At 35.3% G+C, this 17,009-nt stretch overlaps 1 long non-coding RNA gene across 1 annotated transcript in view; it reads right to left on the bottom strand.

The window, feature by feature from the left end:
* Positions 1 to 17,009, bottom strand: part of LOC138848962 (uncharacterized) — a 115,675-nt gene that overhangs the window by 70,136 nt on the left and 28,530 nt on the right. The window contains exon 3 of the long non-coding RNA XR_011387207.1: positions 7,034 to 7,069. This is a non-coding gene — a long non-coding RNA (uncharacterized lncRNA). The remainder of the gene's footprint in view (positions 1 to 7,033; positions 7,070 to 17,009) is intronic.

Below are 17,009 nucleotides of genomic sequence, written 5' to 3' on the forward strand. Positions count from 1 at the left end.
TATAATCCTAACTGCAGTATATAAAGGTATAATTTCTTCACATTTTCACCAACATTATTATTATTATCTAAAATTTTTATTTTAGCTATACTAGAAGGTAAGAGATAGTATCAGCTTATGGTGTTAATTTGAATTTCCTTAGTATCTAATCATGTTTAACATCTTTTCTTCTGCTTATGGGCTATTTGTATACCTCCTATTTTAATTTTGCAACACATAGGATACAGAAAACTTTGAACAAGTAAATGGCCTAAGGTAATATGTAATTATGATATTGTAGTTCAAGATAGTCTATATTTAATTTGTAGTTTGTTCTTATATATGTAAATAGTATTTTCTACACACACGCATGCATATTCTTATATGTGTGGGGGTATCACACACACAAATACAAATATACACACACATACACCCACAAGGAATCTTTAAAAAATTTCATTGATTTCATCCCTTGGTGATTTCACATGACTATTGGTCATTTTAGGCCTTCTTGTGGGAGATATATGTATAGATGTACTACCCATGCATTATTTGAGTGGGTTTTTGTTGTTGATGCTCCCATCGAGTTTGAGTTCCTTCTACATTCTAGCTCTTGTCTTCTTGTCAGATATATAGTTTGCAAATATTTTCTCCCATTTTGTAGGGTGTTGCCTCACTCTGTTGGTTATTTCCTTTGCTATGCAGAAGTTCTTTAGTCTAGTGAAATATCTGTTGTCTACTTTTTCCTTTTGTTTCCTGTGCTTTTAGTTTGATACACAATATGATAGCACCTCACTCAGCTAAAATTGGTTATCATCAAGAAGAAAAATAAGATAATGGGTGTTGGCAAAGGATATGGAGAAAATGAGAATTCGTGGACACTGTTGATGGGAAAGTAGAAAATTCCTCAAGAAAAAAAAAGAAGAAAGGAAGGAAGGAAGGAAAGAAGAAAGAAGGAAGGAAGGAAAGAAGAAAGAAGGAAGGAAGGAAAGAAGAAAAAGAAAGAGAGAGAGAGAGAGAGAGAGAGAGAGAGAATCTACGATAATATAGCAACGCTACTATTGTGTATATACTAATGTGAAATGAATTCACCTTGTCAAGGAGACATCTGTGCTACTATGTTTATTGATACACTATTCATAACAGACAAGAAATGGAATCAACTTAAATATCTACCCACTGATATGAAGATTCAGACAATCTGGTATTATACAAAATGGAATGCTACTCAGCCATAAAAAGGATGAAATATTGTCACCAGCAACACATGGATTGAACTGAATGTCATAATACTAAGTGAAGTAAACCAAGCACAAAAACACTAGTGTCACATGATCTCATTCATAGGTGGAGTCTAAAAACATGTGGCTGTCAAAGAAGATAAAACTCTAATCATGGTTACCAGAGGCTGGAGAGTGTAGGGGAGAATGAAGAGTGGGAAAGGTTGATTAATAGTTACAGAGTTATAGGTAGATAAAATAAAAAGTTTTGCAGTTCTATTTCACAGTGTGTTGACTATAGATCATGTTACTATTATGTATATTTCTCGTTTTTTTATATATTTTCACCTTAAAGAAATGTCAAATGTTTGAAGAGATAGATATATTTACCCTGATTAAACAGTACACAGGGTGCACCCATTTAGAAACATCATTATTCACTCAATAAATATGTACAAGATTATATGTCTGTTAGTTAAATAAAATTATGTTCATGTAAAATGCCTGTCACACAAAACATGCATAGAATTCAAATTGTCATAACAAAGTAAACAGCTTCATTTTTCCAAGAACTTTTTGAACTCTGATCATATGTTCCTGTACATATATATATTTATTTTCATACACATAGTTAGAAAATATGCAAAGGTGAATAAAATATTTATTATTAGAATTCTAAGTATAGTTGTACATACTATGTTAGAGTAAAAATGTAAGAAAGAGTGTGGGTGTCAAAGTTTATCCTGCCTTTTTAGGATTATCTTTATATTCTAATTCAGAGGGAAGGAAATGAACTAGAGAATTTAATACCAGACTTTTTAATATATACTAAAATGATAAGTCAAAGGAAATTTCATTAAGAAATAGTGTTTAATTAAATTGTAAGATTCAGCACAAATGACATTTTTCCCTTTCTAAATTTTCAAGCCTATTTTAAAGGAAAGTTGTAAGGGTACTTACAATGTTCACAAAAAATGGAATAAAAGCAAAATCTCTTTGATTACAAAAATTTTTGAGATCCATTCATACTTTTTTCATAATATGTATTTTCTTTTTCTATTAATTTTTTGAAGATGACATAGGCATAAATTTTAAAATTATTCAAATCCTGGTTCTCTCTCTTGATGTCTGTAAGGAAAGGGGCAGAACAGAGAGGAGACAGGATACAAACTCACAGCCACAATGAATTTATTCAAGAAAATAATGAATTATCAAAATTGGCTGACTGCCAGCATGCACATAGAATGAACAGGCAGAGAGCAAGAATTTAGTTATGGGCTGGGTTTATGCAGCATAAGCCAGTTAAGGGCCATGATGGAGGGTGGAGATGAGGTAGCTTTTCATGGGCATTTCAAACTCATTGGGCCTTCCTTTCTGCCAGCTGGTTACTTGGAAAAGAGTGCACAGGGTGGGATGGAGAAGATTACAAGGCAAGTGACCAAGCTTGCTTAAGAATGCAGGGGGACCAGATCTGCTCTCAGCTGAGGAACTAAAATGGCCCTGAGACCCATGTCCTTGCTTAAACGCCCTCCTCTCCTTGTCCTTTTGTTGACCTGTCCTCCTGTTACTACATCTGCATGCTATCCTGTACACCACACTTATTTCCCCTATATAAGCAGTAAAAATCAACCCTGGTACATGTGATCGACTGCTCCAATATTGACTACCTATTAAGACTTTTCCTTCCTTCTCATTTTTTCCTCATTTATTATTTTTTCAAAGGTTTTATTTATTTATTGGAGAGGTAGAGTTATAGACAGAGAGAGGGAAAGACAGAGAGAAAAGTGCTACATCCAGTGGTTCACTCCCCAAATGGCTGCAATGGCTAGAGTTGAACCAATCAGAAGCCAAGATCGAGGAGCCTCCTCCGGTCTTCCATGTGGGTGCAAGGGCCAAGCACTTGGGCCATCTTCCACTGTTTTTCCAGACCACAAACACAGAGCTGGGGATGGCACCGTGACTCACTAGGCTAATCCTCCACCTTCGGCGCCAGCACTCCGGGTTCTAGTCCCGATTAGGGCGCCGGATTCTGTGCTGGTTGCTCCTCTTCCAGTCCAGCTCTCTGCTGTGGCCCAGGAAGGCAGTAGAGGATGGCCCAAGTGCTTGGGCCCTGCACCTGCATGGGAGACCAGAAGGAAGCACCTGGCTCCTGACTTCGGATCAGCTCAGAGCACCAGCCATAGAGGCCATTTGGAGGGTGAACCAACGGAAAAAGGAAGACCTTTCTCTCTGTCTTTCTAACTATTCCTGTCAAAAACAAACAAACAAACAAACAAACAAACCCAGAGAGCTGGATATGAAGAGGAGCAGCCAGCACATGAACCGGTACCCATATAGGTTGCTGGCACCACAGGCAGAGGCTTAGCTTACTATGTCACAGCACCATCCCCAAATTTTAAATTTTTAAATATTTGTTTTCTATTTTATTTTTAAAATTTAGATTAACATGAAATGCCTGTACATTTTATGGGGTATAGTACATTATTTCCACAGATATTCACAGTGAAATCTGGTGATATCAAGCTATTAGTCCTTTCCATTTCCTCCATCACTGGCTGTAGTTACCCTATTGTTCTGTGGAACACCAGAGCTCATTGCTTTAACCTCATTACATTTTGGTGTCCAGTGTCGGTCCTCCATCATCCCTCCATCCTTCCCAGCCCCTATGGCAATTGTTATTTTAGATGAATATGGGCTGCTTGTGTAAAGCATATATAAATATCCACATATGAGAGAAAACATGGGTTATGTGTCTTCTGAGTCTGACTTGATCCCAAATCCCAACTATTTTATTGCAAATGTCAGAATTTCACTCATTTTAATGACTGAACAATATCTCATTGTGTGTGTGTGCATGTGTATGTGTGTCTTGCATGTTCTTCATCCATCCATCCATTGATAGACATCTAGGTTGGTCTTGGAAATCATGAATGGTGATGCACAAATATGTGAGTCCAAGTATCTTTTTCGTATGCTGATTTCATTTCCTGTGCATGCATTCTTAGAAGTACGATAGCTGGGTCATATCCATTTCCTAGTTTTTGAAAGAAACTCCATAAGGCTTTCAATAATGGCTTTACTAGATAGCATTCTCAACATCAGCGTATTAGGGCTCCCTTTTCTCCACAACTGTCAGTGTTTGTTATTATTTGAATTTTTGATAACAATCGTTCTAACTGGAGTGAAATGATAACTCATTGTGGGTTTTGTTTGCATTTCCCAGACCTTTAGCAATACAGAGCATGTTTTCATGTGTTGTTAGCTATTTCTTTTTATTATTATTTTATTTTTTATTTTTTGACTGGCAGAGTGGACAGTGAGAGAGAGACAGAGAGAAAGGTCTTCCTTTGCCGTTGGTTCACCCTCCAATGGCAGCTGCGGCCGGCGCGCTGCGGCCAGCGCACCACGCTGATCCGATGCCAGGAGCCAGGTGCTTCTCCTGGTCTCCCATGGGGTGCAGGGCCCAAGGACAACACTGTACTCCCTGGCCACAGCAGAGAGCTGGCCTGGAAGAGTGGCAACTGGGACAGAATCTGGTGCCACGACCGGGACTAGAACCCGGTGTGCCAGTGCTGCAAGGCGGAGGATTAGCCTAGTGAGCCGCGGCGCTATCTAGCTATTTCTACTATTTCTTCTTTTTTTTTCTAAAGATTTCTTTTATTTATTTGAAAGTCAGAGTTACACAGAGAGGAGAGGCAGAGAGAGAGAGAGGTCTTCCATCTACTGGTTCATTCTGCAATTGGCCATAATGGCAAGAGCCTCACCAATCCGAAGCCCAGGGCCAGGAGCTTCTTCTAGGTCTCCCACACAAAGGACTTGGGCCATCTTTTACTGCTTTCCCAGGTCATAGCAAAGAGCGGAATCAGAAGTGGAGCAACCGGGACTTGAACTGGCGTCCATATGGGATGCTGGCACTGCAGGTGGAAGCTTTACCTGCTATGCCACAACGCTGGCCCTTATTATTTCTTTTGAAAAATGACTATTCGGATTCTCTTTCCTATTACTTGATTGGAGTATTTGTTTTGCTGTTGTTGTCAATTTATTTAATTCTTTACATATCCATCACAGTAATCTGTAATCAGATTCATACTTTAGACATATTTTCTCCCATTCTTTCAGTTTTCTCTTCACTTTGTTGATTGTATCAATTGTTGTGCAAAGGCTTCTTAGTTTGATAAAATTCCATTGATCTATTTTTGATTATGAAATATTATGTAAAAAAATGTTGCCTATGCCAGTGCCTTGAAGAATTTACCTTATGATTCTTCTAATAGTTTCATAGTTTCAGTTACTATAGTCAGCTTTTTGATATAATATAGTCTTATTTTCCTCTTTATTTTTTTTTTTTATTTGGCACAGTTGGACAGTGAGAGAGAGAGACAGAGAGAAAGGTCTTCCTTCTGTTGGTTCACCCCCCAAATGGCCTCTACGGCCAGCGCTGCACCGATCCAAAGCCAGGAGCCAGGTGCTTCCTCCTGGTCTCCCATGGGGGTGCAGGGCCCAAGCACTTGTGCCATCCTCCACTGCCTTCCCGGGCCACAGCAGAGAGCTGGACTGGAAGAGGAGCAGCCAGGACTAGAACCCAGTGTCCATATGGGATGTCAGCACCGCAGAGAGAGGATTAACCAAGTGAGCCAAGGCGCTGGCCCTCCTCTTACATTAAATCACAATGAAACACTTTCCCTCAACTTTCCATTTATTCATGGCTTTGCAGAAGTAGATTATTGTGTTTGTGATATCTTTATACTCCTGCACATCCATCAGGTTTATAGCTCCCCATATAATTGAGTTGTCTGTAGAAGACCCCAGGTAGTCTTATACACAATACAGCTCTGCAATCTCCCACTGCACTTTGCATAACCTTCCCTTATTGTTTCTATGCCTGTATGATGATGTAAACATGGACTGTATCCTTTGTATTCTCTAGTGCCTAACGAGCATTTAAAAAAAAACCTGAATACATTAGTCAACTGTAGAAAGGTCTAACAGTCTCATAAAATGTTTTTTACTGGATTTTAAATGAATCATGAAATTAAAATTGAATGCCTACTTGGAGAAAGGGGATTTCTTCAAGATTAAGATATGAAGCACATTTGACCTTACAAAATTTTAATAAAAAGCAGTCTGCAGTAATAGAAAAATCCCTGTATTCAAAAGAATGAAAATTGGATTCTAGGTTAAGAATCGCACTTTACTCTCTGTATGATCTAGGTAACATTTTAATCTCTCAAATTATTAATTTCCTAAGTAGTAAAAGATTTTTGCTTTACTTACAATAGGATTATTATAATAAAATGAGATAAACATGGTAGGCAATATGAAGAGAATTATACAAATTTTGGATATTAATAAATTATAAAGATGGAAACTTAACACACTCTGAATGTATCAAAAATTTGACCTGTTATCTCAGATTTCTTAAGATGAAAAGTGTGGGAAATATAAATTAAATATATGAAGATAGGGGAGAATAGATGCATTTTAACTACATGGTGGTAAAATGGAATTTTCCTAGCTATTAAATTCAGAGATACAATAATTATTTTATAACTTGATCTGTGGAATTCTTATGTGACATAAATATTGGAAAGACTTCTTTGAGTATTTTTTAAAATACTATGAAGACATCTTCCAATGTTCAGCATTTATCAGCTATGTGAAATATAGATCTCTTACATAACTACAGTGCTAATTTGGTAAAAACTCACAAAGAATCTGTGAAATATCATGATGCCTCAACAGATAGTAGTCTTGCCAAAGAAAAGCTTAGCCTCCATAAATATTTATTTTTGAGAGATAGTCATTTTGTATAAATACAAAAATTTAATACGCACCTTCATGGTAACATATTTGAAACAATTTCGAACCATCTAGTAAATACAGAAAAAGATATAAATAAATCAGGAACAAAAAAAGTATATCCACATCTTGCAAGTAAGCATAACATTAAAACTCAGCTAGTAGATATCAAAACTTGAATTCATTTTTACTTAGTAATTAATTTTGAGAACCTGATATATTTTTAATTTTGGAGCCACAGAACAAACTGATTATTAAAGTATAAGTATTAGTTTTAATGATAATACACAAATCAGTACTGGTGGTATTTGTTCTGGTTACATTTTATTTTACCATGGTATCTGGGTGATAATAGGTATAACTTATTACCTAAAATTTATTTTAGCATTTCTCTTTTGAAAATAAAGTAAAAAGAATATGCTTCCCTTTTTCAAGTTTAAAGGGGTGAAATAAAATGTAATTTAAGTAGGAAATTCTCATTAAAAATACCACATGCCAATATGCCATTAGCAAATTACATGAATTAAATAATTGATGTTACTCTGATATCTATCTAGCACCTAATACATATATTTAGAATATCTGTATTTAAGTTTCTGCAAAATCATTATTAATTGAAATTTTAGTTATAAGTTGATTTTTCAGAACCATAAATTCCTAACCTAGAAAGGGACACATATACTCCAATGGGTTATATTAAAACAACACACACAATTAACATTGATAAGTGCTTTAGTAATGAAATATTCTCTTTTATCATGAATTTCAAAAGCTTTTATATCTGTTTCTAGGTAATGCTTTTCAGAAAGTGTTACCATATCTTTTAAAGATATCCTAGATGCAATAGAAATCTCTCAAAAAATGAAGGTGATTATATTAGCAGCTATTTTCTTCTGTTTTCCCTATGTACATCAGCTTTGATTTTCTTACCCACATTCAGCATTCCCTTCTGTAAGCTTTATTTGATTAATCTTAAATTAGAATATTCTCTGTGCCAGGAAATATTCTAGATCCAAGAGAACATTAAGAAATTGGAGGGGGAAAAAAAGCAGAAACAAATGCCTTATCTCCTTGAACTTAGAGCAGTGAGGAGATAATCATGAATTAAAGAATAAGAAAATTGTTAAATTGCAAAGCTAATATATGTAGGAAACTATTAAATGAAATGTTATGTCTAATGGAATCTGACCTTCTTAGTAAGATGCCAAGGCTAAAATGCTGGCACTGAGATTTAAACGACATACAGAAGTTACGTAAGTGAAAAGGAGAGGGTGGCAAAGGGAAGCAGCAGAAAGAAGAGTGTGCAAGGCTTCCTAAACACTGGGTTGCATTCCATGAACTGAAAATCATTGTGACTGGAGTGTGGAAAGTAAAATGACTAACGGTACAAAGTGGGAACGTTTTAGCCTATCACAGTCCTTTACACTATTTCAGTTCAGTAATTCCTCGAATTCTAGACCACTGATTTCTATCCGTATTCATTTGCATTAGTTGCTTGACTTCATTTCTTAGACAAAAATGATTCGTTCATGTTCCACATATGTTACATTCCAGTTACAACCCAATATTAAACCTATGTGTTTTCCATAACTTTTGAATCCAGAAGGGACACAAAGACCTATTCAGGCACTTCTCCCTTCCCCCACTGCGTAGCAATGTATATTCTACGCTAGGAGTTCTTGGCCCTCATGATATTAAGTGGACATTTTTGCCAGACAAAATTTCTTTCTTAAATGCAATAAATATTTTTTCTATCTCTCAAGGGATCAGTTGTCAAAGATGTCAGTGCCACTCCATGAAAACAATGTTGACATTTGTCTATACTTGTACTGGGTCTTCAAAGTGTATACATTCTTTGTGTGTAGGCATACTCTGCACTAATACCAAAAAGTTTGCTAAGTGCTACACAGTGCCACCTCCCCTACACTTGATGAGGCCCTTGAAATGCTGAGGACCCACAAGTCCCTGCTATCTGTGAAGGCAGGGTTCTATTTCACATTTTGGGGATAGTCTTATACTTGTATACTTGTGTATTTAGCTTCATGAGCTGAAGAAATATGGCACTGATGCTGAGGTCTAGTGGGTTCATGAGACCTTGCTAATAAATAGAAAAACAACCAACTGCAGTATCTTTGTTAACTTGCCCGTGAAGTCCATTCCCTGTCTCTCTGGTTATGACTCCATATGTTTTACATCTATATACCAGGTTAGATCTATACCTATTCAAAACTTAATTTTATGCAAATTTGTGAAGTATGCAAAATTCTTCATTAGTGATCCTATAAATGAAGATCAACAGTTTGGATCGTTTGAAGACTTTTTCTTAACTTCTAACATTGTTGTGCTTCTAAATAAAACCCATTTATTATGGTGATTTTTAAACTTAATAATTCCTGGTATATTTATTAATTGAATACTTTCTGTAAGGAAAGCTGTACTTAATTAATTTATTTCAGGATAGGCTCCTTGGTTCTTATTTTATTCAATGAATTAAAATTTTTCAATAGTATTATTTATTTTGTTGCTCAAATTGTCCCAGATTTGGCCAGTGGGAACTCCTTTTAATGAATTCTATGTCGTTTGACACATCTTCATTAATTTCTGAACACTACTTTACTTTCTGTAACTGTAAGTATATCCCAGGTATATCTTTTATTGCCCCAGGTCTGGAACCAGCTGGTGCTCCTATTAATAAATGATTTAGGTAAAATTCATTAATAATGAAAGTGCAGGTTTGAGGAATAACATAATATTTATTATATCTCAAAGCTCCCCAACAAGCATTTTACCAAAAAATGCTAATTCATTATAATAGGAAAATCTGTAACTTACAATAAACGAAACTGACACACTAATGAAGTGATCAATGCAGGGCAATCACCACTAAAAGACAAATAAAAATTAAGTAATTCCTGATATGATGCATCATGAAAGCAGTACTTTCCTTCAAAGACACACTCATGCACAATCCCATCACTGGGAGATTGCAATTAAAGCACGGTAGTGGGCTACTCTACAAAATAACTGACCTACTCTGAAATGTCAATGCCATGACATACAGGGGGAAATACAGAGAAATTATCATAGACCAAGGAGACTAAAAATATGCATAAATTTAATATAACTCATCATCAGGAATTTTCTATTACATGAGGAATTTTATTGGAACAACTGTAAACTCTGGTAAAAGGCTGAGGGTTTCATGGTATTTTAATGTTACTTTTCTGATTAAGATAAAAGGAATAAAATTATAATTATTATAAAACAGAAAAGTATTCAAAGATAAGTAGGTATCCAATCTACAGCTCCTTTTCAAAGGATTTCAAAAACATTATCTATCATAATAGCAATTTGGTAAAAAAATTTTTAAAGATTTATTTATTTATTCAAAAGGTAGAATTACCAACAGAGGGATAAATAGAGGGGAAGACATTTATATATATATGTGTGTGTGTGTGTGTGTGTGTGTGTATGTATATATACACATACAGAGAGAGAGAGAGAGAGAGGAAGAGAGAGAGAGAATCTTCCATTTGCTGGTTCACTCCCAGAATGGCTGCAGTGGTTGGGCAAGCTGAAGCCAGAAGCAAGGAGCCAGGAGCTTCATATGGGTCTCCCATGTGAGTACACGGGCCCAAGAACCTGGGCCATCCTTTGCTGCTTTCCCAGGAGCATTTGCAGGGAGATGGATAGTACATGCAGTAGCCAGCACTCAAACGGGTACATGGGATGCCAGCATTGCAGGCTGTGACTTAACCTGCTATTACACAGGGTAGTCCTCCCCAAAAATATTTTCATTTGATAATCTGGGTAAAAAGCATACAGACATTCTTGATACTGTTCTTATAACATTTTGAAAGTTTGAAACTAAATATTATATAGCTATAATAAAATATTTAGATCAATATTTTGAAAAAGTGTGATTATTACTCAGAATAATAGGCACTACAGGATCGTAGAACTTCTCTGCATTTTATTTCCTTCAAAGAAGTAAAAAGCCACAAATAAAACTAATCACTAATTTATTGAATATTTTTTGATCCTATTGATCATGAGCAATTCATTTGAATTTTATGTGGCTTTAATTGAAATGACATTGAAAATTTGGGGAGGATGAAAAATTTCACAAGTTGAGAACATATAATAATTAGTCCAGGTAATAAATTAAAACATGAAGGAAACAGAACGAATTATTGTATACAAATTCCAGCATTTTATTGACATTGGCAGAAGGAGAGAACTCAGAAGGACTTTTGTGATTAATTATTTCCTTCCAAGGTTGCCAGGCATTTAAAAAAATAACTTAAGATCAACTTAAATCAGGTCACATTCTCATTAAACTCTCTTCATCCACTAATTATGAGGGTACATATTTTTCCAAATTAGTTTGGTTGATGGTTAATGAGATTTGATGCTACTTTCCAGGGTAATCTGGCCAAAAGACCATTGTTGATTTTAACAAATGATTTAGAACAATTTATTTAATATATGGAGGAGGATATCCTATAAATTATGTTTTTTTTTCTTTACAGTTTTGAAATTTTATTTAATCATTGCCAATCATGAAGTAAAAATTGTTACACACTCTAGTAGTTTGCTATTTTGGTAAATAATTGAAAGATTTTTCCAAAAGATTTTTCTAAAAAAACATAGTGTTTATTTTTAAAACATTTCTCAGGAAACTTAAGAAATTATAAAAAAGAATATCATCCAAAGTAGTTCCAAAAGGAATTATAATTAATTTTAAAGCAATTATAATAGCATGCCTACTGCTAAAGTTAAATTATATGTACACATTCCTGTGATGTTTCAAATTATATTTGGATCTGATTTCATTTGTTGGATATTTATATAACAAACATTGATATATTCTATGTTTACTGTAACTAAATAGTGTTGTTTGGCTATTTCACCCTGTACAAATTCAAATATGAATTAACTAACTCAAATTTCTTTAAAATAAAATTTAGAAACATGCTTTTTTTCTGAAATTACACTGCACAACTTTTCCTGAGATTTATGTAAGTTGAAGACATTTTCTAGCACTTTGGCTCCATTTGTTTATATTTATAGTTTTTACTTTCATTTTATTTGTAAATATATGTTAAACATCCTTATGGAATTTAGTGTTCAAACCTAAATATGCTTATTTATATGTATTTCACATTCCATCCTATGTATTAAGTGGAATGAAACCTTTTTTCTTTTTTTTTTTCTTTTAAAATGTTTATTAAGTTTCAACTATGTAAAAAGCAATGAGAGAGAGAGAGAGAGAAATCTCCCATCTGCTGGTTCACTTGCCAAATGGCTGCAATGGCAACCCACATGGGAGCAGGTTTGAGTCCTGGCTGCTCTACTTCCCATCCCTCTCCCTGCTAATGTGCCTGAGAAAGCAGAGCAGGATAGACCAAATCTATGGGCCTCTGCACCCACTTGAGAGATCTGGAAGAAGCTCTTGGCTCCTGTTTTTGGATTGGCCCAACCCTGGCCATTATGGCCATTTTGGGACTAAACCAGCCGATTATAGATCTCTCTTTCTCTTTGTCTCTCCTTGTTTCTCATCATAAACTCTGCTTTTCAAATACTTAAAAAACATAAATTTAAAGACTAAAACCTATTTTTAAAAAATATTTTCGGAAATTAAATAGTCATAAATAATAGGTTTAATATGTCAGACAAGTCATGTGAATCTGATATCCTTGGTTGTTAAGAACATTAAGAAAAATTAACATTGAAACAATAATTATGAATCAGAAATAGGATGACTGCCTCCTGACTTTCCTAACTGGAAGTCTCTTTCCCTGAGAATGCTTACAGTGCTGGACAAACTGGAACAGATGGATTTTTTAGCTGAGTTATGAAACCGAGAGTGAAGAAGTAAGTAGTTTCCTAAGAAACAAAGATTTTGTCAGTAAAAGTTATAATTATCAAGAAATGGCAATGAAAGTGAAGAGGAAAACTTCTCTCTCCTTAAATGTTTGACTTGGAAGGAAAAAACAAACACAGGTTGAAAAGGCAGTAAAGCAGATTTCGCAGTGCATAGCAGGGTTAAACCAAGGTTAAATAGAGATGTTCTGTGACAATGTCGAGGATATGGATGATTAGGCTAAAAAACCAAAAATTTATGAATCTGTAGTGTGAACATTCTGGAGAGACAAAAAGTATTGAATCCTGGGAATAACAATTGTGCTCGCTTCAGCAGCACATATACTAAAAACTGGGAATAAGAATCAGTGGATTTATAGAAAACCGGGAGATTTAAGGTGATTGATTGATTCATCAATTGATCAATTCATCTCGTTGAAAATGATAAATAATGATTTTGATGATTACTGAGGTAAATAGGAAAAGATAGGGAATCAATTATTAAGTCTTTTTAGAGAAACAAGACCATAAATCTATAGTCTAGCATTGCTATTTGGTAGTATGGTGGCTTTTGTTTTCCCCCACCCCTTGGACTTCATAAGGAGGTTTTCAATGATATTGAGACAATTCTTTCATCTCCCTGAGTCAGCGTGACAAGGTGAGAGTACGGACTCTCTGAAGCTGCTGCTCTGAGGTGGGGGAGAGGAGGCTCCTACCTCAGTGTTGCTTCAGAAGTATTCCCTTGCCTGATCTATGTGTATCACTTGGCTAAAGTTCACCTAAGAAGTAGTCTGCTTATCTGGACTTCTACATCGTGCTAAGTAGTGGATTCCCAGTGCTGTACCCTGCTCCTTCCTTTCATCTGTAGGGACTAATCCATAGGAATTCAGTATGTACAGATGCTTTTCATTTTTATAATTATCTGCTTACCTCATGCTGAAGACAAAAACAGCAACAACAACAACAACAACAAAAACCAAACAATCTATATTACAATGTGCTCTTAAAATCACAACTTTACATAGTGTGATCTCAAACCACATTAATGTATGAGAGAAAGTGAGAAAGCTTTGGTCTTCATGTATATAGAATAATTTTGATATGTGTATTTCTACCACTTATCTAAAATAATAAGGGAAGTGATTGCTGTTTTATGATTGGTTCAAGTTTTAATAATTTGGGAATTTGGTTTTGAAAACGAATGCCAGGTAAATGATTGCTGTTACCAATTGAAGACCTAAATATGTTAATTTTCATAGTGCTGACATAAAAGGCCAACACATTGCTCATTGGTTTAGCTGCTTCTGCAGTCTTTTTTTCAAAGATTCATTTTACTTATATGAAAGACAAAGTTATAGAGAGAGGTAGAAACAGAGAGAGAGGTCTTGCATCTGCTGGTTCACTCGCCAGATGGCCACAACGGCTGAAGCCTGCAGTTTGATTATCAGTTTCTTCTCATGTAAACTTCTTTTAATATTTTATATCTGCACTTGAAATTGCCTGGAAATTTATATGCTTTCTTCAAATTGTATGCTTTAGTTGTGGTAAAAATCACAAAACTGTTTGCTAATAAAATTAAGTAGACAGATAGAAGAGTGGGAATAAGAGAGGGAAGAGATGTGCAATTTGGGACATGCTCAAGCTGACTTACCCCAAACGTTAGAGTTAGAAACATACCAGAGGATTCCAATTCAATCCCATCAAGGTGGCATGTACCAATGCCATCTCACTAGTCCCAGTGATCAACTTCTGTTCACAATTGATCATAATGATAGGACTAAGAACCAAAGGGATCACATAAACAAGAATAGTGTCTGCAAATACTAGCTGATAGAATCAAAAAGGGAGAGAATGATCCCACATGGGAAGTGAGATACACAGCAGACCCATAGAATGGCAGATGTCCTAAACAGCACTCTGGCCTCATAATCAGCCTTTAAGGCATGCAGATCTGGATGAAAAGCCCATGAGAGTATTTCAGGCATGGAAAGCCAAGACACTTTGGGGGAAAAAAAAAAAAAAAAACTAAATGAAAGACCTCCACAAGTGAGATCCCAGTGGAAAGAACGGGTCATCAAAGAAGGAGGTACCTTTCTCTGAAGGGAGGAAAGAACTTCCACTTTGACCACGGCCTTGTCTAAATATGATCAGAGTCAGTGAACTCAGGGGGCTTCCATAGCCTTGGCAGCTCATGACAAGAGCCTAGGGTGATTACTGATGCCATAAACAAGAGTGTCAATTTGTTAAGTCAACAACAGGAGTCACTGTGCACTTACTCCTCATGTAGGATCTTTGTCCTTAGTGTGCTGTACTTTGAGATTTAATGCTACAACTAGTACTCAAACAGTATTTTACACTTTGTGTTTTGGTGTGGGTGCAAACTGTTGAAATCTTTACTTAATGTATGCTCAACTGATCTTCTGTATATAAAGAGAATCGAAAATGAATCTTGATGTGAATGGAAGGGGAGAGGGAGTGGGAAAGGGGAGGGTTGCGGGTGGGAGGGACGTTATGGGGGGAAGCCATTGTAATCCATAAGCTGTACTTTGGAAATTTATATTCATTAAATAAAAGTTAAAAAAATTAAGTAGACAGATTATTTTTTCCTACTAGGTGAGGGTAAGATTAAGCAGCAATTGTTAGGTAACAGGACATAAAACCTATTTGTGTCATCATCTTTATTTTTATTTTTCCAAAATGAACAAGTCTCTGGTAGACACTAGATTGAGAAAGTGTTTTAATATAATTATGTACCTGTAAAATTATTACTAGCTTTGACAGAATGCCTCTGAGAAATTGAACAACTTAATGAAAAAGGATCTTGTATGACTTCTATGAGAAGAGACAATATTCAGAAGAGAAAAATGTTGTGCACATTGATATTTCTGCATTTTAAAATTACTAACATTGATTTTTGTTCCAAAGCAATGATAGGGTACATAGGATAGAACATATATAAGGTCAGATGACATGAATATAATATAGATCTTTTAAAGAATTAATGTGCACATTTAAGGAAAATGACAAGTTAAGAAGTAATAAAATCAAGAAAAATTGACTATCTCCTGAAAATGGCAGAATGTAATTTCTAGATGAATTCTGCCTGGTCCAGTTTGGAGGCTAGCATTAAAGCTTCAGAAGCATAACTATTTTTCTAACACTGAATTGTTAGACATGGACAAATGTCCAATTGTTAAACATGGACTCAATTTAATCAATACATGTGCTAATGTAGATTAAAAGAATATTTTAAAACAACACAAAATATAAACAGTGATAATTGTTAACAACATGGCCAAAATATATTCAGAAGCTTGATTTAATGAACTTGTGAGGGAAAACAGATTTAACCACAAATAATAATTTGGTTAAATTTATGTATTTCATGGTTATCAGAACCAGGATACTTTTGGGTACATGATTAATATATTTTCTTCCTGTGTAATCAATCCTCCATAGGAAGTAAATTGGTGATCTTAAAATAAATTGAGGAATAGGGTGTCAGAACAATGGAAATCTCCTGGGTGAACCAAATGACTCTGTGAACACAATCTGCCTACTGACTCTCTCTGGAGATACAGCCGTACCATTAAGGATTAAAGATTAAGGACTAAGTTTAGCCTCTTTCTAAACTTTGTGTATAGTCATTCCCAGTACTGGGTTTTAAGAATCTATTATTTTATGAGCCTGATAGTCACCCCTGCCTCTTTATGAGGTATGGAGTTTGCCTTTTGATAGACATTCAATCGGCTTAAAGTTTAATTTTAGAAGCGGAGACTTTACTGTAAGAGTTTATATTGACTTTCTCTATATGAAAGGACTTCAAAGATGTTGTAGAAAATAGAATCAAAAAGTAAGTTTATTTTGGTGCAAAAACTTCAAAATCCATGTAGTTTTTTCACAATATGAATTTTCCAGGAATTTTTTTGACACCCTCTGGCATCAAATGCCAAAGTATTTTAAACTCAGCACACTGACATTTGGGCTGACTAATTCTTCGTCATAGCTGTGCACTACAGGATGTTCAGAAGCTTCCCGAGGCTCTAATATGCTAGATGCTGGTGACGCTCCCCAGCTTCCTTCATTCTTAACAACCAAAACTGCAGTATTTGTTTAGGCTTTTCTATTTAACTGTTTGAAAAATTC

Source organism: Oryctolagus cuniculus, chromosome 3, assembly GCF_964237555.1.
Source record: "Oryctolagus cuniculus chromosome 3, mOryCun1.1, whole genome shotgun sequence".
Taxonomy (NCBI): Eukaryota; Metazoa; Chordata; class Mammalia; order Lagomorpha; family Leporidae; genus Oryctolagus; species Oryctolagus cuniculus.